Source organism: Idiotropiscis lumnitzeri, chromosome 1 (assembly GCF_059441095.1).
Source record: "Idiotropiscis lumnitzeri isolate Australia: NSW breed Sydney's pygmy pipehorse chromosome 1, RoL_Ilum_1.0, whole genome shotgun sequence".
Taxonomy (NCBI): domain Eukaryota; kingdom Metazoa; phylum Chordata; class Actinopteri; order Syngnathiformes; family Syngnathidae; genus Idiotropiscis; species Idiotropiscis lumnitzeri.
The window spans coordinates 14564331-14587593 of NC_142391.1; positions in this window are offsets into that span (position 1 = coordinate 14564331).

Consider the following 23263-nt stretch of genomic DNA (forward strand, 5'->3'; position numbering starts at 1 on the left):
AAAATGTTCTGTAAACCAACAAACATATTTTCATAATGACGTCCTTTTAATCTGCATGCAGGAAAATGAAATCATCTCGTCCTGAAGCATAATCTGCATGCAGGTGTTCTTGTAAAATAATATCAGGGGTGTTACCCCAAAGGAATCCATCCAGGATTAGCTTGGAACCAACTTCGGGTCACGCAAGAGCCTATTGTTGACATCCTTTTCCAGTCTTGGAGAAAGGTGATTATTGTCTGACTTGTGTACAAACCTGAGAGAATCCAGAAAGAGTTTGGTTTATAAGCACGCCGCACACTAAAACCGCACGCTTTCCGATCACGTCCAATCTGCTATTCATGGTAAATCTATGCGAGGGGAGGATGGAACAAAGAAAGCAAACCAAAGACATCTGCTGAAACCTGGCTCGACCTTCCCCTCACATCACTGACACACTGCAACTTTTCATTTGGTAATGGGAAACATATGGGGAGTGTTTTCACAGATATCCGAGGTAAATATGACTTCAATAATGAAATGGAGCTTCTTGCCATGTATTTAGCTATTGTCTGCTCTCTTTCATATGTGACCACCTGAGACTCGTGTTTCAAAAGGAGACATGTTTTTACACATATACTTCTGAAATGGAATCCAAGTTGCGTACAGCATGTGTATATTGCCAACTGGCATTGTAAATTGGTCAACAAAATAGTGATAATTCAACACGTCATGTAAACGATTTACTGATAATCTTGCCCCGAATAAAGAGCCTACAATTCTTTATTCAGTGGTGGGCGGTCAAGGCCTTCTCTGCTGGGTTAACATAACCAGGAAATTATGATCATATTCTTCACATTGATGTCATATTATATCCTAGTGTTAAGTGAGATTTTTCTTATCCAATCAGAATTCAGCTAGCTCTTGTTGCTAGGCAGATTTCATAATACTATAGACACGCCCTATTCGTCTGAGACATTCAGATACAATCATGCGGGCGTCTATTCTGTGTGTGCGAGGTGTGTTTCCAGTTGATATACAGTTGCGATAGCCAATCAGATCACGAGTTGGTTACAGTGAGCCTTCTCGCTGGCCTTACGCTGAAGGTGATGAATGTGTTTTGTGATTGGTTACTCACTCGTGAGGGGGCAGCTCTATGCGGAATCAACACACCCGGAAGTTGAAACTGCGACCATTCGAAAATCTAAAATATATTCTTGCTTTATAAAACCACAATGCAGACGGAGGGAAAAGGGTGGATTTAATTACAGATACACTTCCGAGGCCATTTTGACGGACTTTTCAAAAGAAGCTAGGTTGTCCGGTGTCATAAATGATGGTATTATGAGGGGGATTTATTCAAATTGGACTAAGTAGGACTTCACTGAAGGCCTACGTGTCAAATGTTGTCTTATTTATAATTCTTTTAGCATTTCCTCTGTGTGTTGGTGTTTATGAGCACTTAGTTCAGGGAACCGGAGGGCTTTGTTTACATTACTTAATTAAGTCTATAAAATGCACCCATGCCAAGGGACAGAACGTCATAATGTGTAGCACACATTCCAATTCAATCCCATACATATTGTTGGCGCCATGTGACCATCAAATAATATACAAAAAATGTTGAATTTCACACTAATCTGAGTGCTAATCATCATCAAATGGACCAACAAAGTCAGAAACTAAGAACTGTGGGTAAGTGCAGAACGATAAAGTGTGCGGTTCAAATTCCACACCACAAAGGGGGTTTGATTGGCCCCACATTTTGCAAATGCCACCAGTCATCACTGAATTTGAGCCCGCAAGGCATGAGTAGCAGATCCACCCGGTGATGATCTACAGAACGAGAACTCAGGGCAATGGGAAAATCCTAGCATGTTTGGATGAAACTGTGGAGCTCTCTTCTGCGTGACTCAAAGCACCAGAGGGCGTCAAGAATAATTGATGATGATGGATCCAACTTCCTGTCACATTTCGTGTCACATGTATGTTACGTTAATTCATCCATCCATCCATCCATTATCTTAACCGCTTCTCCTCACTGGGATCGCGGGGGTGCTGGAGCCTATCCCAGCTATCTTCGGGCAGTAGGCGGGGGACACCCTGAACTGGTTGCCAGCCAATCGCAGGGCACACAGAGACGAACAACCATTCGCGCTCACACTCATACCTAGGGGCAATTTAGAGTGTTCAATCGGCCTACCATGCATGTTTTTGGAATGCGGGAGGAAACCGGAGTACCCGGAGGAAACCCACGCAGGCACGGGGAGAACATGCAAACACAGGACGGCCGGAGCCAGGATTGAACCCACACCCGATGCTGTCTCTCACTGTGAGACCATCGTGCTAACCAGTCGACCACCGTGCCGCCTAAGTCAATTCTGTGCTTTTCAATTAATTTTTGTGACACCCGCCCCTACCAAGAAGAAAACAATTTGCAGCTCTACCCCTTCATCCACTCTCCGCAGCAACTATTAATAATAGCATTTGTCCATAAAATAGTTATAGGTACACCTCGGCATTACATCGTATCCTTGTTAATATAAAGAAAACAAAAAGAAAGCGATATAGTTCAACTTATAACAATAACCTTATTAACATTATTAGACTGTAAAAGTAAAGATTTTAAGTAGTGCATCAATTTGCTTGAAATTCAAAAAAATAATAATATCCTTTTTTAAGCTGTAAACATTTTTGACAAATTTATTGCACCATTTGCTGCTAAAATTAAACCAAATCAATAAATAATAACATATTCAAATGGACTTCAGCAACATTAACTCACGAGCACAATATATTAAACACTTTAACCTACAAAATAAAAATGAATTAAATAAGTTGTGTGTTTTTTTGTTTGTTTGTTTTTTTATCCAATGGAAAATGAGAGTGCCACTGCCAACTACTGGAGTGGATGTGCAATTACACTTTATCGTATGGCGTGGGAAAAAAAAGCATGTTCCGGTGAGTCACACGCGCCCCCCTCAGCATCGCACCATGCCCCCCCAGGGGAGCCCGCACCACTATTTGAGAAGCACTGCGTTAACTGAAGACACTAAATTGCCCTTCAATTAATGTGAGTTCGACCTGATTGCCTGGTGACCGTCCTACCCTCTGCCAAGATGAGCTCTATTTTACCCCTGACGATGAACAGGATAAGTGCGACAAAATGGATGGATGGATAGAAGTTATTAAATCCGAATTAAAATGTATGGATTATCTAAATAGGAATACTTACATACATCGATGTGTTTGCATGCAATGGTGATGAATGTAATATCGTCACTGTCCCGTAAAAAACACTTATGTCCATTTTTTTCAGATTTTTTTTAATTTTTACGTAAACGGACTTTCTGCGTTACAGACGTCCCATTGATGTGAAAATTAGATTAAAAATATTTTTACTGCCTTGTGATGTCGTGCTTTGTGACAAAGGACATAGACTGCAATATGCATCTTGTTCAGATATTCCATACATTTGCTTGTTGCCAAAAATTAGTTGAGAAGACTACAGGCGGAGGTTGTGCTCGAGCCAACTGCTGATTAGTTTATCTTATATGAACACAAAAGTCTGGAAGCAGTGTGCAGATTTTTTTACTGTATGTGTTCATAGATGTTTTCACTTTGGGTTTCCACTGATACTTCTGGCAGGAGCTTCATGCTGATGGTTTATGGACATGGAAGCAACTCCAAAGATCTCCTCCAAGTCCCCTGTGCACTTGTTATTCCAGTTCCAGCCTGGACAGGACAGTCTTAATTTAACACATTAGCGTGTGTTCGTGTATGTGTTTGCCAGATTTCCAAATCAAGAAAGCAATTGTCCTGTAAAGGTCAGTTCACAAGCTTACAAGAGAGCACAAATGATGGAAGCAAAAGTTGAAGCGTTCATTACGAAGACAATTCAGTTGGCATCACTCCATGTCATTTTGATTTTAAAAAAGTTGTCGAGCCACTTCGAGTCGTTCACAAATCGGTTTCCTCTACGGTAGTATTCCTGCTCAAGATGTAATGTAAGACTCCTGTTTTCAAACAGTTTCCATGTGTCCTTTTGAGCTGTCTGCAGATGAATCATATTCCCAATTTTTATTATGAATAGAATCTGGCCTCTGACCAACTCCTCTACCGTACTGGAACTAAACAACAGCAGCTCAAATCAAATCTAACTCTTGTGAGGGTCACTGGAAAATCCTTTTTGCTCATGACAACATCCCCCCAAAAAACCTGACCCGAAGTGAAACTTCAACTTGTAGGACCGATTTTCTTGAATATAAACATGAAAGCAGTGGATTGCTTGTTCTTGTCTGTCACCTGCAATTCCACCAGTCGCCAGATGGGGTGCTGTTGAAGTGGCCATAATCATCAAGGTCTCCGGGGGCTATGAAACAGCCTTCTCGGCAGTTTGTCTGACTGACGTATCCTCCCGTGCCCCCGCTGGGCCTCCCACTTGAGCCCACCATCTCCATTTATTTCACGCACACATACAATCCCCCGTGACTATTTCATGGAATGTTGTCTACTGAATCCTGTTTTTTTTCCAAGATTGTTTCCCTTCCCCCGTCAAATAATCACTGTATCAATTACCAAAGCAATGGAAGCTTTATTTCTCTGGAACTTTGTTGAACTATTTGCCAAGTGTCATGTTTCCCATCTCTTTATGTTCCAAACTCCAATATGAAGGACGTTTCATTTGACAGTTTTCCCTCTCTCATGGGGAGATTCCAACATTAGTGTGCAGTTCCCTGGTTGGTGATAGATGCATTTAAATTGGTTAAACATTTGTCACTGAGTGGGTCAATGATTAATGCTCCGCTTTTATACCTGAGAAATGGGGGGGGGGTGAATTCTGAGAATCTGTGAGTGCTGAAACACAAGTTGAAATATCATCATTCACCGCTATATGGCAGACATGGCTTTGCTGTGCTTACACTCGAGCTTGTATTGTTCTATACTGCAACGTGAGTAGGTCTAATACCTTTTTACAAATTTGGAATAATACGTAGGAAAACATAGTACCTCAATAATATTAACAATTGTAATGGGTTGATTTATGATAAAAATGGTTCTTAGATTTTAAGTTGGTTTGCTGTTCAGCAGTTTTCTGCCAACCTTGAATGTTATTTTCTCATGCAAGAGATCCATTTGCCCTGGGGGAAAAAATACAGTGGTTATTTTTGTTGATTGCTTCAAGTCCTTTGTTGTTGGGTTAGGATAGTGGATCATTAATCTATAATGATAAATTAAGCGCATGGCTCTTTAAATGTACAGTATAGCACCAAATGTCCGCATCCTTTTACTCATCAAGCACCCACACTTGCGTTTTCTATCCATGTTGATATTATCCAACGTCCAATGGGATTTTTTTTTTTAATTTTCCGCTTGGTCATTAACAACAGCTGGTAGATATGAATGATCAATCACAATTTTATAAATGTGTACACAAACGTAATCACACAAACGTGCATTGTCAAACAGTTCTATCTGTGATATTTATCGGGGGGTTTAATTAGATGCCAGGAAAATTAAACTTGATCGCTTCAAGCTCGGTGATTACTTTGCTTCTCTTTGGCTACTTTGGCTCCGCGTCCGAGTGTGAAAGCAATAAATTAAATAATGCTGCATTCAATGAGTAGATAAATAAGCTGACAGAATTACAAAGTAAGCTGTGTTGAAGCAAGAAGGTCAGGGCCATGAAACTGCAGCTCCGCAGCGATTAGCCTCTTGCTGTGATTGGATAGAAAGATATTTCTGCAACAACAATCAGTGGTTACATTTTTTCCAGTTTCTCTTTCTTTTTTTTAATCATTCAATTTTTCATGACTAGGCGAGTCAGCAAAGACCAAAGATGAATGATTGACAGAAAAAGTAATACACCAAAGGCCCAAAGACTATTTTACACCTGAAATCACAAAGTTATGATTACAGTTAAATTATGTAACACAATCAGAGAAAAAAATCAGTGGGTATGACCAAAGGAAGTCTTAAACATATAAGTTAAACAAATGGAAAATGGATGGTTTGCCGTGTGTGTCTCCTGGCTGCGATGAAAGATGTCGATATAGGATCCAAAATTTCAACATAAAGTGTGCCAAATCTGCTGTGCAATTTACAATGCTGGGCAAGTTACTTCCAAAATGTAATAGATTACAGATTACCCATACTTGCATGTGATAGTAATTAGTTCCGTCAAGTAATGAGTTGCTCAAGTTTAAATTACTTTTAAGTAAAAAATTTTTAAATCGGGGGTTAATAATTAATTTATCTAATAATGATTTTGGCACTTTGCAAGGAAAATACCAATTATTCTACCATGCTGTAGCTGGCCAAATTAACTCATAATGAAGATATATATATAGTGTGGGCTATAACATTAAATTTGTGTCAATACGATTTATTTTTTACTGTAATTATTGAAACTGATCATTTGCCAGTAAATAAATCATCTCAGACTGTAAACTATCAATGAAATTATCAACATACTCAAATGAATTTACACACGGAGAACAGTGATGGATGATGTATAATTGATCATTCGAACAAAACAGATAGATCGAAAGTGCATGTATAATAAAAGCAATCATAAGCATTGAGAAAGTCGGAATTTACCCGACTATAGTTTATTTTCTTTAATCGTTTAAAAAAAAAATAAACATAGCAGACCAAATGAGGACACACCAAAATTTGTTCCTCCCAACTCAAATGAGTGTAAGGTCCTAATTATGAACCTCCCATCATAAGTCGCAGGGGAACAGAAATCATATATCAAAATGTCAGTATTATTATAAGAGAATTTGAGGTTAAACATATGATGACCTGCATTGAGTAGAAGCATGGTTAGATGGATGGCTGTTTTGTTTTTGGTGACATATTGTGCGTCAGCATCTCTCAATGGATTCCAAGTTAATAACAAAATATGCATCTCATTGAGGAGGCGTGTCTATTGTTTTGTTTTGTCCTAACACACATCTATTGTGAAATATGGAACTCCGCTGGGAGGACACACAAAACAAAAAAACAACTTTATGTACTTCAATATGTTAATGTTATATAAAGGGAGACAAATGAAATTCACACGATCAAAAAAATGGATCGCTGCAAACTTCGAAGCAGCATCCCATACGATTAGGTTAAGGTGTGTTTATTGCTCACATTTCTGGCCGTGAATCATGAAACGTTAACACTGCTCGACCAAAAATGCGCCAACCAGCTCTGTGTATTATACAGGCCAGTACAAAGGAAATTGAATTTAGACTCTGCTGTGAGATTTTTGTTGCAGTCAACAACACAACGCAGGTATGCAAAGAGAGATGGCCATTAGGTTTGTATCACTTACAAATGTGGACAAAATTGTTGGTACCACGCTGTTAATGAAAGAACTACTACTACTAATAACAATTATAATAATAATAAGAAGAAATAAATGGAAATTAATTAATGAAAATCAGCCATTGCTTCTTGTGTTTTAACGTAATTACTAAAAAAAATAATAAACTTGTGAAATAGGCCTGGTGCAAAAATATGGTACACATAGAAAAGATTGAAAATAATGTAACCATGGTGATATGTCTAACCAAGATGTGTCCTCTAATTTGCCCGGCCTATGTAACAAGTCGTCACTGTGCTGCTTGGTGACATGGTGTGAAAACATTAAACATGGACGACAGGAAGAAAAGGTACAGATTTGTCTCAGGAGATTATGAAATAAATTATAGATATGCATGTTAAAGGTAAAGGCTATATTTCCAAGCAGCTCGATGTTCCTGTGATTGCAGTTGCACACATTCAGAAATTTAAGAGCCATGGGACTGTTACCGACCTCCCTATACATGGCCGCAGGAGGAAAATGGATGACAAATTGAAAAGACGGATAATACAAATGGTAACATAAGAACAACCTCCAAAGGAATTAACGGTGAGCTCCAAGGTCAAGTACTTCAGTGTCAAATCCCCACCATCCATCATTGTTTGAGCCAAAGTAGACTTCATAGGAGATGATCAAGGAGGACACCATTGTTGAAAATAAATCATCAACCAAAGTGCCAAACTGCATGCTGACAAGCCGCAAAGCTTCTGGGAGAATTTCCGATGGACAGGTGAGACAAAACTGGAATTTCAGTTTTATGTTGACAGATACAAAAATTAAGCATGAAAGGGGCAGAACACTGTCCCTACTGTGAAACATGAAGGAGGTTCAGTTACATTTTTGGGGTTGCTTTACCACATCTGGCACGCAATCTCAAGACTGTGATTGTATTCAAGACGGAAACATGCCGCCCAGTGTCAGTATCAAAGCTTGATCTCAGTCGCTGGCAACTCGATAATGACCCAAATGGTCTTCTGTGAGCCCTGATCTAAATCATTTTGATAATCTGAAGAGATGAAAGATGCCATCTGGATAAAGCTAGCCTAGCAAGACAGTCCGGAAAGCCGGATCTCCACCACGGCTCAGCCTTGGTTCAATACGAACCGTGCAATTAATGGCATTTATTTTTTTTTTTTAAATCACAATTCCACTTCTAACCTCTAGGGGCCATATTTGCATAGTATCTGCTGATTCTTCGTTGCTGTAGTATAATGTCCTCAATTAACTTCTTTCACCTGGGTGTCATTTGTTGTAATTATTTGCGTCCCTGCAATCACCAGACCGGTGGCTTTGGATCTGGTCTGTGTTTCTGTCTGTAACCTAAATTGTAAATCAAGAAGAAGGGACCCTTGTTCTTCGCAAGATTTATGACTCCAATAAAGAATGATGTGTCAGCCCTAATTACACTCTTTGCAATGAATTACATGGATGTTATTATGCACTGCTTTGGTACAAAGGTTCACTTATATTTTGGTTCGAGTCTAGACACTGGAATTTAACAAACGTGAATGCGATAAGATGGTCCAAGATGGCGGCGCGCATGGACGCAGCGGCTAACAGCTCCCCCTCACAGTGCTCCTTTTTACTTTTTATTAGTGTTTGCCTGCTCTTATTGGCATCAACTGAGGCACAACATCGGTATACCCGCCAAGACATCGTGAACATTGGATATCGATGCGAAATAACCATCACAGAGGAATTTTGCTATGATCGCAAAATTCCGAACGAACTGGCGAGGCTGCCCGGCTCACCATGGCTGGTCATCGGGGCCGGGAGGCGGCGCAGGCGACGCAGAGAGAGGAAGCAGAAGCGAGGCTGCAGGTCCGGTGTCTTGCAACGGCTGCGACGGCAGCCCCATAGGCAACCACTACCGAGTCTGCATCTCACCAACGCCAGATCCGTGGTCCACAAAATCGACGACCTGGGATTACAAATCCTGGGAAACCGCTATGTGCGCGATAGCAGTGTGATCGTCGTCACGGAAACCTGGCTGCACGCAGACGTCCCCGACGCTAGCATCCAGCTGGCCGGGCGCTCGCTACATCGAGCGGATCGGACGAGGGACACCGGTAAGAGGAGGGGCGGGGGGCTCTGTGTTTACGTGCATGAGAACTGGTGCGGCGATAGCACGATCGTCGAGAAGCACTCTTCCCCCAACATCGAGTTCATGTCCGTTAAATGCCGGCCTTATTTTCTCCCGAGGGAGCTAACGGTAGTGATTGTCACAGCTGTTTACATCCCTCCCGACGCTAGCACTAGCACGGCGCTCTCGCTACTCGCGTGCGTCATCAATAAACATCAGCGGGCCCACCCCGATGGCGTTCACGTAGTAGCGGGAGACTTTAATAAGGCCAATTTAAAGACTGTACTCCCAGAGTTTCACCAGCATGTCAAGTGCCCAACGAGGGGAGACAACACTCTCGACCATGTGTACTCGAACATCAAGCACGCATACAGAGCCCTCCCACTCGCCCCTCTCGGCCAGTCAGACCACCTGTCCTTGCAGCTCGCACCTGCGTACACCCCTCTCAGGCGCAGATTCAGGCCTACCACAAAGACTGTGAAAACCTGGCGTGACGACGCCATGAGTGAATTACAGGACTGCTTTCATGACACAAACTGGGACCTCTTTGATCATCAGGACCTTGATGTCTACACGCATTGTGTACTGGACTACATCAAGTTCTGCATGGAAACTGTGTCCCAACATAAGACTATACGGACCTTTCCAAATGCGAAGCCCTGGATGTCCAGCAGGGTTCGCTCTCTCCTCAAGGCCCGTGACGCTGCCTTCAGGTCAGGCGACAAAGCCCAGTACAGGGTGGCTCGTGCTGACCTGAGCAAAGGCATCAAGCTAGCCAAGGCAACCTACAAGGGGAGGCTGGAGGCCCACCTTGCCAGTAACAGGCCACGGGAGGTGTGGCAGGGTCTACGGAGCATCACCAACTTCCGTGGCAGCAGCACGACCTCTGTAGACCCGAGTGCATCGCTGGCAGAGGAGCTTAACTGCTTCTTCGCTCGCTTTGACTCGCCCCAACCGTCACACCCCCGCACTTCAAGCTCCAACTCCCCCCCACTCATCGTAGAGGAACACGATGTGAGGCGCGCGCTCCTGGCGGTCAACCCCAGGAAAGCTACTGGACCCGACGGAATACCAGGCAAGGTCCTCAGAGCATGTGCCCACCAACTGTCACATGTTTTCTGCAGGATCTTCAACCGCTCCCTGGCTCAGGCAGTCATCCCCTCCTGCTTGAAAACTTCCACCATTATTCCTGTCCCCAAAAAGTCACCAGCCGTCCACCTGAATGACTACCGTCCTGTTGCTCTCACACCAGTCATTATGAAGTGCTTCGAGAGGCTGGTTCTCCAGCACATCAGGGACTGCCTTCCTCCCACTCTGGACCCCTACCAGTTTGCATACCGGGCTAACAGATCCACTGAGGACGCCATCGACACTGCTCTGCATGTTGTGCTGGGCCACCTGGAACGACAGCAGAGCTATGCAAGGATGCTCTTTGTGGACTACAGCTCGGCATTCAACACGATCATCCCAGACATCCTCGTCGCCAAACTGGACACTCTCGGCCTCCCTGCCCTCACACGCATCTGGATTAAGGACTTTCTGACCAACAGACCCCAGACTGTGTTGCTCGGCCCCTACACGTCCTCCACCCTCATGCTGAGCACCGGTTCCCCCCAAGGATGCGTGCTGAGCCCTCTCCTGTACGCCCTCTACACCTACGACTGCAGCCCGGCCCACGGCAACAACACCATCGTCAAGTTTGCTGACGACACGACAGTGGTCGGTCTGATCTCGGAAGGTGACGAGACAGCCTACAGAGAGGAGGTAAAGAGACTGACAACTTGGTGCAAGGACAACAGACTGCACCTTAACTCTGCTAAAACAAAGGAGATTGTCGTCGACTTCAGGAGGAACAAGACGCTGCCGCCCCCCCTCTGCATCGAAGGCGTGTGTGTGGAGAGGGTCCACACGTTCAAGTTCCTGGGAGTACAGATCTCCGATGACCTTTCTTGGACTCACAACACCACAGCAGTGGTAAAGAAGGTCCGCCAACGTCTGCACTTCCTGAGAGTCCTCAGGAAATTCAACCTGGACAGGAAGCTGCTGCTGGCCTTCTACCACTCGTCCATCGAGAGCCTGCTGACGTACTGTGTCTCCACCTGGTACAGCGGCTGCACTGAGGCGGACAGAGTGAGGCTCCAGAGGACAGTCAAAACAGCGCAAAGGATTATTGGCTGCCCTCTCCCCCCACTGTCGGACATCTACACCGCCCGGTGCCTCAGAAGGGCTCTCAACATCGTCAATGACAATACCCACCCAAACTCACACCTGTTCGACCTGTTGCCCTCTGGCAGGCGCTACAGATGCATCAAATCAAGGACCAATAGACTGAGAAACAGTTTCTTTCCGAGAGCCATCTCCATACTGAACTCTCACACACACACGAGACCACCCTAACCTCGCAAAACAGCATTGTGATGTGTTTCTATATGCCCTATTCAGTACTGAATTCCATTGCACTGTCTTCTTTATTTATCTAATTTATATATTTGTCTGTATTATTGTTGTATTGCACTGGAGAGGGGAGCCCTCTAATCTCGTTGCACACTTGAGTACAATGACAATAAAGGGATTTCTATTCTATTCTATTCTATTTCTTCTATCAAATCGAAGGATGTTCATGCCGTTTGTTGGTGCCGCTCTCTCCTTTTGCTTTATATTTGTCTGTCGCTCAAATTGGAAACAGAAGCGCTTCCCGTGCATGGTATTTGATGACGGATTGATGTTTGCTTCTTGGCGGGGAGAAGTGGTCGGGAGACGGAAGACCGCAACACCAAAAGCCGTCATCCGCTTTCCCTCAAATGATGCACCACCAAGCAAATCCTTGAGTGATGGTCTGGGAAAGCCATCAGTGATATCAGAAAAGTTCCACCATCAACCAATTGGAATTTCCCTCCCACACAAATGAAGAGCATCAGCCTTCATCACTTATGTTGAAAACGCCGACTCACTTACAGTCTGGGGGAGGAATTACTCATCCCGCACAAGGGAGCATTTTTAAGGAAGCGAGGAACGTGTCGGTTTACAGTATAACTCAGCTGTTGTGTCTGGATGTGCGCATAAAGACACTGTTATCATTTTTATGGACGCACTTCATCAGCAATTTGAAATACAAGCATGGAAACTCTGAGTCACCTCTCTGTGTGAGCGTGTACGAGCAGGAGCGTCACCAGAATTCTTTTTCAGTGGGGTGGCCGGGGTGATAAAAATCCTCATGCGATCACAAGCATACTTCTGCATGCACATAACCGCACCGTGACAAAGAAATCATTGTTTATTATAACATCCACAGTCAGGGTTTCATGAAAAAAAGTCACACCTTGCTCAAACACTCATAATATAAGCAGGATCAAAAGCAACATTTTTTGGATTTGCATGGCATTTCTATCTCATGCACCGATTCCTAGCTAACAGCCAACCAGAGTGCTCAATTGTCACTTAATTGTAATCTAAAAAGCACTGTGACAAAAATCTCTTAATTCTTCAAAATTCTTAACATCGCTTTAACTTACTTAATTTGTTCCTGCTTGTATTAAGAGTTAGCTGGGCAAGATATGTAGTCTGAAGTATATTTGCATTTTATTACATGTCATCATGACTGTAGATGGTATGATAAACAATGACTTCCCAGTCATGCTGTTTTCTTGCTGTGGTGTAAAGAAATGACTCAGATTGACATTGACTGTAAGAATCAAGCACTCTTTGTTGAAGACAGATTTTAGAGTTTGGGTTTGGGTGAGGGATCTAAGAATATTGCATCCATGTGGAAATGACAGAATAGTTACAAGTATCAGAATTCCCCGAGATGTGGGGTGGGCAGAGAGTGACAACCCCATGCCACCACGTAGCTCAACCCAAAGTGTGTGTGTGTGTGTGTGTGTGCGTGTGTGCGTGTGCTTGCGTCAAGATGGACAATGTGTTCTGTAACCTTCATTTAATGAGTTCCATTGAAGCGCTCAAAAACGATTTCTGTGTAAAATTGTAAAAAGCCTCGAAAATGACCAGCCAGGGACAATGAGAATGGCTGCTGCTCCTTTTTATACATCTGCTTTGTATTTACTTGTTAACTGTAGCAGCTTGCGCGGAATTAGGAGCCAGCCTTCTTGAATTATTGATCCCATCTTCTAATTTAGCAAACCTGCTACTAATATTGAGTTTTTTTTTTTTTTATTTTTAGAATCATGTACTGTATACATGCAAATGTATCTAATTAAATCAAAAGATCAATTTGCTGCGGTCCTGTAGGTGGCAGCAATGCACATAACAAATCAACTGGTGCCAAATCTGATTTCGCGAGCAGGACACAGGTCCACATGGCCTAGATAAAGTTGAAGATTCACACTTATTCTGTTCTTCACACAAAATGCTTGGATGTATCAACTGTCTACCCAACTTGTTTAACTTTGCTGACTAGCTTGAAACAAAAAACTAAACATGATATTTTGTCAAAAGCATTCCTGGCAAACTTGTTTATCGCTGTTTTTGAGTTCAATTCGAACTCAGATGATAATCTCTGATATATGAATGCATATTGCATTAAACTTCACTACTCAATAATCAGTAAAGGATTTGTTTCCTTATTCTAATGACTCCGGAGATCCGAAGTGCTCTCCAGGCAACGTGAAAAGGTTCCAGCAAGCTTGCAGTGAGTTTGCCTTTGACAAATTTGTTTGAAGTTGTACACAGAAATCATCTCTCATGTCGTTCCCAGATCTGCAGGCTTTTCCCATCCTCACAGACATTCGCAGACGCCGCTGGTATTTGAGTCACAGTCTTTTAGGGGGGTAGAGGTCAGAGGTCAGAATGATGGCTTTTCTGCCAGTAGCTGAAGCCTCAGGGGGGAGGAGGAAACTCCAGTGGGTTTTCTTCAAGTTGCCGTGCAAGGAAGGAGTGACTCAGCGTCCTGCGGAACCATAGTAAGCGTTTTTCCCCACTGGCCTCAAGCGGAGCAAAGTGCTGACTATTCAGGCCCACACACAGCATCACCCGTACAAATATGGAGTTGAAAACCAACGTGCAAGCTCTGCTCTTCATCTCATCTCATTTATTCTCTTACAATTTGTGAATTGGAACAGTTCCATTTGGGATTGAAAGAAAAGCATTGATTGATAGTTTAATAATACAGTCTGCATTCATCCCATTTAGTCTCCTGATTGTTGGTTTTAAGTAAACTATTACTTGAAATTTCAAAGACTGGCATCATAAGCGTCTGATGGTAACCATTTCTTTATTCAAGCTTGCTTTTCCGGGGATTTGCTGTTGGCCAAAAAAGGGATACTACCTTGTTTATAATATATAAATAGTTGAACATACCACAAGCAACCCTGTGCGCTTGGTGGGAGAGGAAAAAATGTCAAGATCACTAATAACTGCGCTGGAATTTCCTTTTGACATTTCTTATTTTAGCTTTAGTGGATGTGAAACAAACGTATGATGTGGCGCCAGTTGAAATAAACAATGTTGTCTGGCGCTTACATAAGCACAAAAAAAGTCACATTTTTGCGATATCTGCTTATGAACACACCTGTCTGTGAGTACAAGGCCCATAAAAAGTCACGTCACGAGTCCAAATGGCCTGGGAATGACTTTGGTTAAATAAATGGTCGTTATCCGATGACTCTTGATGACGCAGTCATCCTATTTCGAAGACATGTCGTCATAATGACCTTTTTGCTTACAAACTTGTGTGGAAGACGCTTTTAAACATGCAGCAAGAAATTCCATGACTGCCGTAAGTTTTATAGAACAATTATCTCCACAGGGACGGAACCCATCATGAATATATAAAAATATAAACTACCTGTCTCTTAACCTCCCTTGCTGAGGATGTTCCTAATTTTGAAATAAGCGTAGTCTACTAAAAAAAAAAAAAAAAAAAGCGAACGATAAATCAAAACGCATGTGCCATTGTTATTACTTTGAGGCCGGATTAAATGGGCTGCGGAAGAAAGCCAAGATTTTGTAAGATTTGCTGAGTTCTCGCAAATTGTGCAGGATGTCAGAGGTCTCCCAAATATTTTGGTCAGTTTTCCAAATGACACCTTTATAAATGTATGTGGAGTATACACTGCAGCTCCATCGAATGTTAAACATTATCTGAAGGCATTTGGAATATGGAGGCGTTTGAGAGAACCAACAGAACCTCATTTGAGCACTTTGGCAAGAGAGGCAAGGAAAATTGGAAGTCGAAGGAAGAAACCTTGAATAGACCCAAGGCATTTTTTTTTTTTGCCAAAATCTGGAGACTTTTACATTTTAACAGACAACTTGAAGCGAGATGAGAAAGATCACTTGACAGATATGTTCCTATCCGATATGTTTGGTGAAAAAAGCCAACTCTGCAGCCACACCATCCGTGCGCTCAGCATACCGGAAAAAATGATGAAATAATTGACTTCTAGTAAAAGCAAATGAACTCATTTAAAAGCTGGAGAGGATTTCTTCAAGTAAGCTTTGGCAAAAATCCAAAATTAACTCATAGGGAAAGAATATATTTGTAAACTAGTTAGATGACTAACACAAAAAAATTGTTTGGGTTAGCTACAATTGAGAAGACACAAAGACAAAGGGATGACATAATTTCATATTGCACCACCTACCCATAATGTTCACCCACTGCTTCATGTTTACGTGGGCGTCGCCCCATGAACCCTAATAAACAAAGCATCTGAGACCACCCTCATCTCACAATAAATACAATGTCTCAGCTGACGCCCTTAAAAGGTTAAACATTTTGCAAACCCTGCACTGTTGCGGGCTCGGTCGAGCAAACAGTTGTTGGCCCGCAAGCAACCATCGTCACAGCTGCGTTCTTCATGTGATACTTCCCGTCGCAAAGGGCAGAGCTGTGAAATGACCAAGAAACCTCAGAGAATTTAACGGATATCCGACCCAACATGTAGAGCTGAAGACAGTGTTAAAGGTCGGACTTGAGCTTTGCAGCTTTCTGCTGGACGCCAGTTTTGACTGCTCTCTTTAACTTTGGTGTTAAAGAAATAGTAGAAAATAGTAATTTTCTCGCAATGTCAAAACAGGAAGTGTTTGGATCCTACTCACAATAAAATAAACGAAAGGGGCCAAGGTGCATGCTGGCATTAATTTGGGCATTTTGAACTTTGTGTCAACTGTTTCCAGTCAGTATCAAGCATAAAATATGCGTACATCGCAATGTGGCTTCAACAGAAAAAAAGAGAAGGAAAAAGTCACCATTTTATTAACATTAATTCACTTCTATATGTGAATTTGGTGTAATAGTTTGAAAATTAATCCAAATGTAAGTTTGATGGTACCACTGAAAAGCAACTATGTTATTAAATCTAGTGCGTACATAAATTACAAGAGTGTATTTAATGTTGAGGACTCAACACTAATGTGTGAGTTGTTTGGTTCATTTCAAACAAACTCTGGTGTCAAGTGTGAACACAATTACATGATGTCATCCTAATGTGTGCCAAACAAGCGCACAACGTCCACCTTTGCCTCCTCAAACATTCTTAAACGAGCTCTGCTGCAATTCAGATCACTTCTGCTCAAGTATGAATATTATAACATATATTATTAGAAGTGGGTCAAAATAATGACATTAATATGTGTATGTTACTTGGCAGAATTCATTTCTATCTTGAAAAAAATGTTCAAATGGAGAAAACTAAATTTGTGCCTTTGGTTTATTTTCCCTCTTGATTCAGTTCATGTTGTCACAATTAAAGTAAAACCAAATGTAACACAACAAACAGCAACAACTTATTGTTATTCTCCTAAAATGTGGCAAGTGGCCTACTGAGTACAAGAGTGGGAATAAACCAAACTTGACCACCAAAATAAATAAGACTTTAAGGCGCGGTGCGTCAGCAATTAATGTTTTAAAGGAGACCGCATGTGAAATATGACACAAATCGGTTGACGGGGTTTAATTGTTTTTTTTTTAAATAGAGTTCACCGATTATGACGATTTGCATGAATAAGACTGGACTCTTTCACCTTGCTTTGGTAACAGTGCGAGCAGTCTTTTCGGATTTGATACGAGACATGCAGCCGGTCTTTTTACCACCTGCATTCAGCTTTGCGGCATTCTTGTTTAGCCGCACGAGTTCTTTCATTCAAGTGCACAGTCATAAGATCAGAGATTACGATGTACAACACTTGCAAATTTGAGATCGATAAACCAAAAGTAAGGACAAGGTCTATCAGGTGTCCCAGTTTTTCAGTGGGGCCAGATACGCGTTGCACCAAATTGAAAGAGCCAATCAGTCTCAAAGAGTCCTTTGCAAGTCCATTTTCTCATTTGAAAAGTCATTCAGAAATTCCTTGTTCTATTTAGGAGGTCGGTAAAAGAAACTGCCCTGCCAACTTCAAAGAAAGTGCCTTGCATGCTGGTGATCGATGGGGTGAATATACATTGTTTCCATTCAAAATTGTTTTTAAAGAGTTCCCGTTCCTCCACCACGATCTGACGTTCTCGTTGCGTCCAAGTAAGAACATGTAGGTGGTAAAATTTCGAGCATCGTACTACACTCACCGGCGCCAGGCCAAATCTCTGTCAGGCAGAGGAAATCCAAATCATTGGGAAGAAATTGTAGGTGTTCTTTGTGAAGACTCCGAAATATTAGTGGGACATAAAATATTGACAGTGATGTGTCGTGATACAGTGAACAACTATATTGTAGCCAATAAGTATGGTGTATGAAACTTTCGATTTGTGGACATTCTTCCAGGTCAAATCTCACTCTCATTCGGAGCACTTTTGTCATGTTTGCTGGTATATTTTGGGGAAAGATAGTGGTAAAAGTCACCAAATATACTGAAAACGTCTCAAAGTTGATACTTTAGGTGCTATTATTAAAATTAAAATAAATTAATTTAAATTTGGCTTCATGGTCATTGTGAGGGCTGGGCAGAGACTGTGGGTGGTCCCGGGCCGTACTTTGCCCACGTCTGCTTGAAGGGAACAGCACACACGGATGATCTCCCTCCCTTCCTCCACATGGTGGAAAGACATGCGGCTTTAATATATGTAACAATAGCCTAGACCCCCACCCTCTCCCCCGCATATGTGAGGCTAACCAAAAATGACGTGTTTAATAAGTCTCATCTTCATTGTGACATCAGTGGGCTGCGTTGTGTTTTGTGTTTAGAAATTCAGCTTCAGTTAGGAGATCCAGGATTGAATCTCAGTTCATCTTCACATCATTATGCACACATATTTGTGCGCACTTTTCATGTCGTCTTCGTGTTTAGGTTGTTTGTCTGCATGTTCCCTACGATTGACAGGCAACCTGTCTGGTGTGTAAACCAAGTGAGTACCTCTTGCCCAGTCACGTGATATGAATGCAGCTTCTTGTAACCCAAATGAGTACAATAATTATAGAAACTGGATGGATGGATTTTACGTCACTATTATGCAATTCAGGCTAAAATTGAGGCAATATTGGGCCTCTCACAGTGCAGAGGTGCAGGATTTGATCCCAGGCTCCGGCATTTCTGCGTAGAGTTTGCATGTACTTCCCGTGCCTCTGTGGGTTTTCTCCGGGTACTCCGGGTTGGATAATGGATGGGTGGTCCCACAAAAAAAAAAGGAAGACATTCTGTGAATATATTTTTGTCAGTATTGCAACCACACGTACATACACAGACACAGAAAAGCCTACTTGTGAATGGGAATGTGATTTAAACGAACAAAACTTGTGTTGATTACAATTGCTGACCACTCTTTTTTCACAAAGAGGAAAATTCACACCCACTGGTATTTTTTCAAATGTTTTTTTTATTTAATTTTTTATGAGGTCAGCTGGAGTTGTTCGCTCTCCTTCTAAGACAATTGTAGGGGAGTCCTGCTCTGCTGTTGTTCTTGGCATCAGGCAGGATGGAAATCTACTGTATTGTCTGCATACCGTTTGAATACTTGCCCATTCCGACTCCACTCCCCTTTATGTTCAAAATGGCATTCCTTCTCTGGTTTTGATTGGAATCAAATGGGTTTCTTCAAGCCTGTCAAATATTATACAGTCATATACTCTTTACTTGACACCCATAACTCATTGTAAATTGTCTATTGATGTTTGGGTAGGATATCATACTGACCTTGTACAAATTATCACAAAATATGTGTTGGAATGTCTAATTGCAGGTTTAGCGTAAATATATCAATCCATATTTGATAACACTTTGTCTATGACAGGTGATTTTTGGGGAGACGTGGTCACCAGCCAAACACAGGGCACACAGTCACAATCATACACACTCGTATTCACACTACGGAAAATTTTGAGTTTTTATGAAGCCCAAGATGCATATTTTTGGAATGCAGGAGGAAGCAAGTAGAAGAAAATCCACGCATGCACGAGGGATGACATGCAGACTTCACAAAGGAACATCAGAGACAAGAACCTCAGAACTGTAAGGCAGACGTGCTTACCACAAGCTCACCGTACTGCTCCATTAAAAATATATGAATTACATTTTGTACAGTAGATCAGCCAAGGACAGATTTTGGAATTGCGTTTAAAATTTGAATGCATCGCAAAATGCACACTCAATCCGGATGTAATCCCTCAACTAAATTTATGTCTCATATGACAGGACGTGTGCTATTGTAGTTGTTATTGCACACTTTTGGCATTGTATTCCATCAGCCTGAAATGGTGCGTAAGTGTTGACACTAAATCTTGAGTATATGCTTGCCATGGATCGTACATGAGTTTCATAGTGATATGAAATCAAATGTCCTGCCGTGCCTTATAACTCTGTTACAACTATGCTTGACAGTCAATCTAACCGCTGTTGATAATTTCAGGTATTGAGACGTGCCAGTGCAGATGTCCCGTCACATGGATGATATGAATCTACTACATGAAACATTGTGTAATAACCCCCCCATTACTCTCCACTAAAACCTTAACAATATATCAACCCAAACACTAAAATACATGACATCAATGGATTATCACACTGCTACAGGTGTATCTTTTATAAATTGAATGTCAATTTTACTGCCTACATTCACGGTTATCCCTTTTAAAGAGGTCTTATAAATGTTTCACAGAAAAATAAACTCCTCTTTTCCAGCATTGCAACAAGGCATGCTGTGCGTGGGAGAAAGAATGCATGCAAAGCATTGTTGCATGAATTTATGAAGCTTACTTGGATGAAAGGCAAAACGTCTTCCCAGACAAACAGAGCAGTACAGTTTAGATGAAATTGATGTGCTGAGAGCCTCCAACCAACCAGCCTCTGAGATAAGACTTTGCGCCACCACCGTCAACTTTATGCCGCGTGATTCATTGAACGGACGCTAATAAGCTATATGTTTCCCCGCGAGCTGTTTCTTTCAACTGTGAATTACTTCTTAAAACTAAACAGACACGGCTGCTGGTATAGGGACGTGCGGTCTTCTGTTTGTGAGGGAACAATTCGAGACAAAACAGAGAGTTCCAACCGCAGACTCCGAAGCGGCCCGATTGAATCCGCCTGCCACAAAATGATCGCAGATGCATGTTGGATTGTCAACAAAGAAATCAGCAAAAATAAAGAACCAATGAGGAAAGTCGCTTTCAAGGGAAACACGATTTAATTGGTGATGATGGAAAAAGGGGACAATCGTTTTATAATTAGGACTATATATTCCCGAACAATGACACCATTATAAGCTTGTAAAATTAGATACTTTCAACAACCTGCTTTATATGGATTTGGAGTGGAATCCCCAACATAAATTACGATCACGTTCTGTGGCTGGCTCCCAGTGGAGTACCCCGCCAAGTGCCTGAAGATGGCTCATGACCCTCGTGAGGAGAAGCAAATGGAAAAATAATAATAATAATTGCCAAATGTCGCCTGCAAGATTTGCTGAGGTTTTACAAGTCATATAAGGCGGCACTGGATTTTGGGAGGAATTTAGAGGTATTGGTTTCTTGAAAATATGATCTGTCTTCATTCATTTACCAATAAATGTGCTTTGATTAGTCTTCAGAGAAGGGTGGATGTTCCATTGGTGGAGTGGCCAGGTGTCCTCGTATTCGTATTGTGTCTCTCCGGTGTATTGTTTCTGTGATCACGGTAATATACTGTCATATGGTCCTGCATGAACCATGTCAACCCGATTGGACACATCATGATGTTACACCGTAAACACTGCTGAGCATGTCTCATTAAATTGCTTTACTTTGGAGGTATGCCACAAATGAGTTCCTTATTATTGCATAGTACATAGCATACTTTCTTGTCTATTAATCCACTTGACACGCTGCTAATCAGTGTGTGTGGATGTGTGTGTGGGGGCAAAAATCTCCGAGCAGGTTTGTATAGGAGGATACAATCCAAGATGTCAAAGAAGAGGTGTGGTACATGCTGGATCGATCACCACTCTGTTGCAAACTTGTATTTGGTCTGTGTACCCAAACTGAAAAGCGCATACCATTGGTGTAAGGTCCAACATTTTTTGTTGCCATAATGACCATCAAGCGGTCATATTAATGTGCATTAACCGATTGATTAGGCACATCACTGTCAGTGTAAAGGTTAAGTCATCTCATGTGCGTCTAGGCAGTGTTATTCTACTTCCCAGTTTGGTGTGCCTGTGAGTGTGAATATTTGTGCGTTGGCCTTTTCCCCAAAGTCAGCCTGGATAAGGTCCAGCTCCCTGCAACATTGAACGAGATAAGTGGTTCACAAAATGAATGGATGATTTGGTTAGGTGATTCAAGAGATTTGTTGGAATCTACTACCGACTGGTTTGGTTCCACTTAGTCAAGAGGTGGAACGAGAAGTCACGACCGAATTCAGACGAACAAAAGAAAATGGAAGAAGGAAATGCAATTGTTGCCACATGTGTTGGTTCTGATTGGGTACCACATGCTTTAATGGGTCTCCATTAAAACTCTCTGCTGGATCGGACATCTTCAGGTCCAAGTGGTGCATCTCAGTATTGTCCTTGGACACATGGCACATGCTTGTCTATAGAGCACCAGACTCTCTCATCTCCAATTTGTGAGTTTGTCGTCACTCCTTGCCTGCCTCAGAAGCCTGTTTAGGTTACAGGAATGTTGAGTCAAGATAGTGCGCTGATATCAGACGACAGACCCATGGCAGTCGGTTTTTCTCGACTGTTATTTTCATGTCAGCCTCTTCGTTGTACGGCAACTGTTTTGACAGACTTCAGCCCTCCTGTGTTATGTCTAATATGAACCAGCTGTACACACTCCTACTGCACTGTACCTGCACGTGATACCAGCTACCAGAAATAAGAGCACTTTTCCAAAGATCTGCTTCAAAGTTCCCAACTGGTAATGGAGATAATATTTCCAAGTGTGAAAATGTGAGTTTGGAATTTTTCTAATGAACTTTCTCTAATTTGGAATAAATTCACCATTGTTATCTTCAAATAAGGCAGGGAAAGAAACACAGCGGTGTATTACAAGGCTACTGACCATCATGAAGGGTTGTGTAAAAAAAAAAAAAAAAAAATGGATCCTTGCTCACAACGCCCTGAGCATCTGACAGTTCCTGGCCGAGAAAAACATCGCCCTTCGTGGAGAAACCTTTCTACTCTCTCAGGCTGACTTTGTGTTTTTTTTTCCTTTTTCGTACTTCCTCAAGCTCAAGAGGGTCACCAAGTGGCCTGTCATGACAACATTGACGACAGCAATTTGGCTTTGATGACAGGGCGTCAGAGGATCCTGGAAGAATCTTTCCAGGGTTGCATGAAGGCATGGGAGAGGCGGCAGGGAAAGTTTGTTAGACTCCTGAGGGGTTTCGTCAAAGGGAAAAAATTAAGAGTTTGGATTTGAAAGATATCATTAATGACAGCATTCTTGGAAAACAAAATGTCACACCTCATATAAATCCATGTT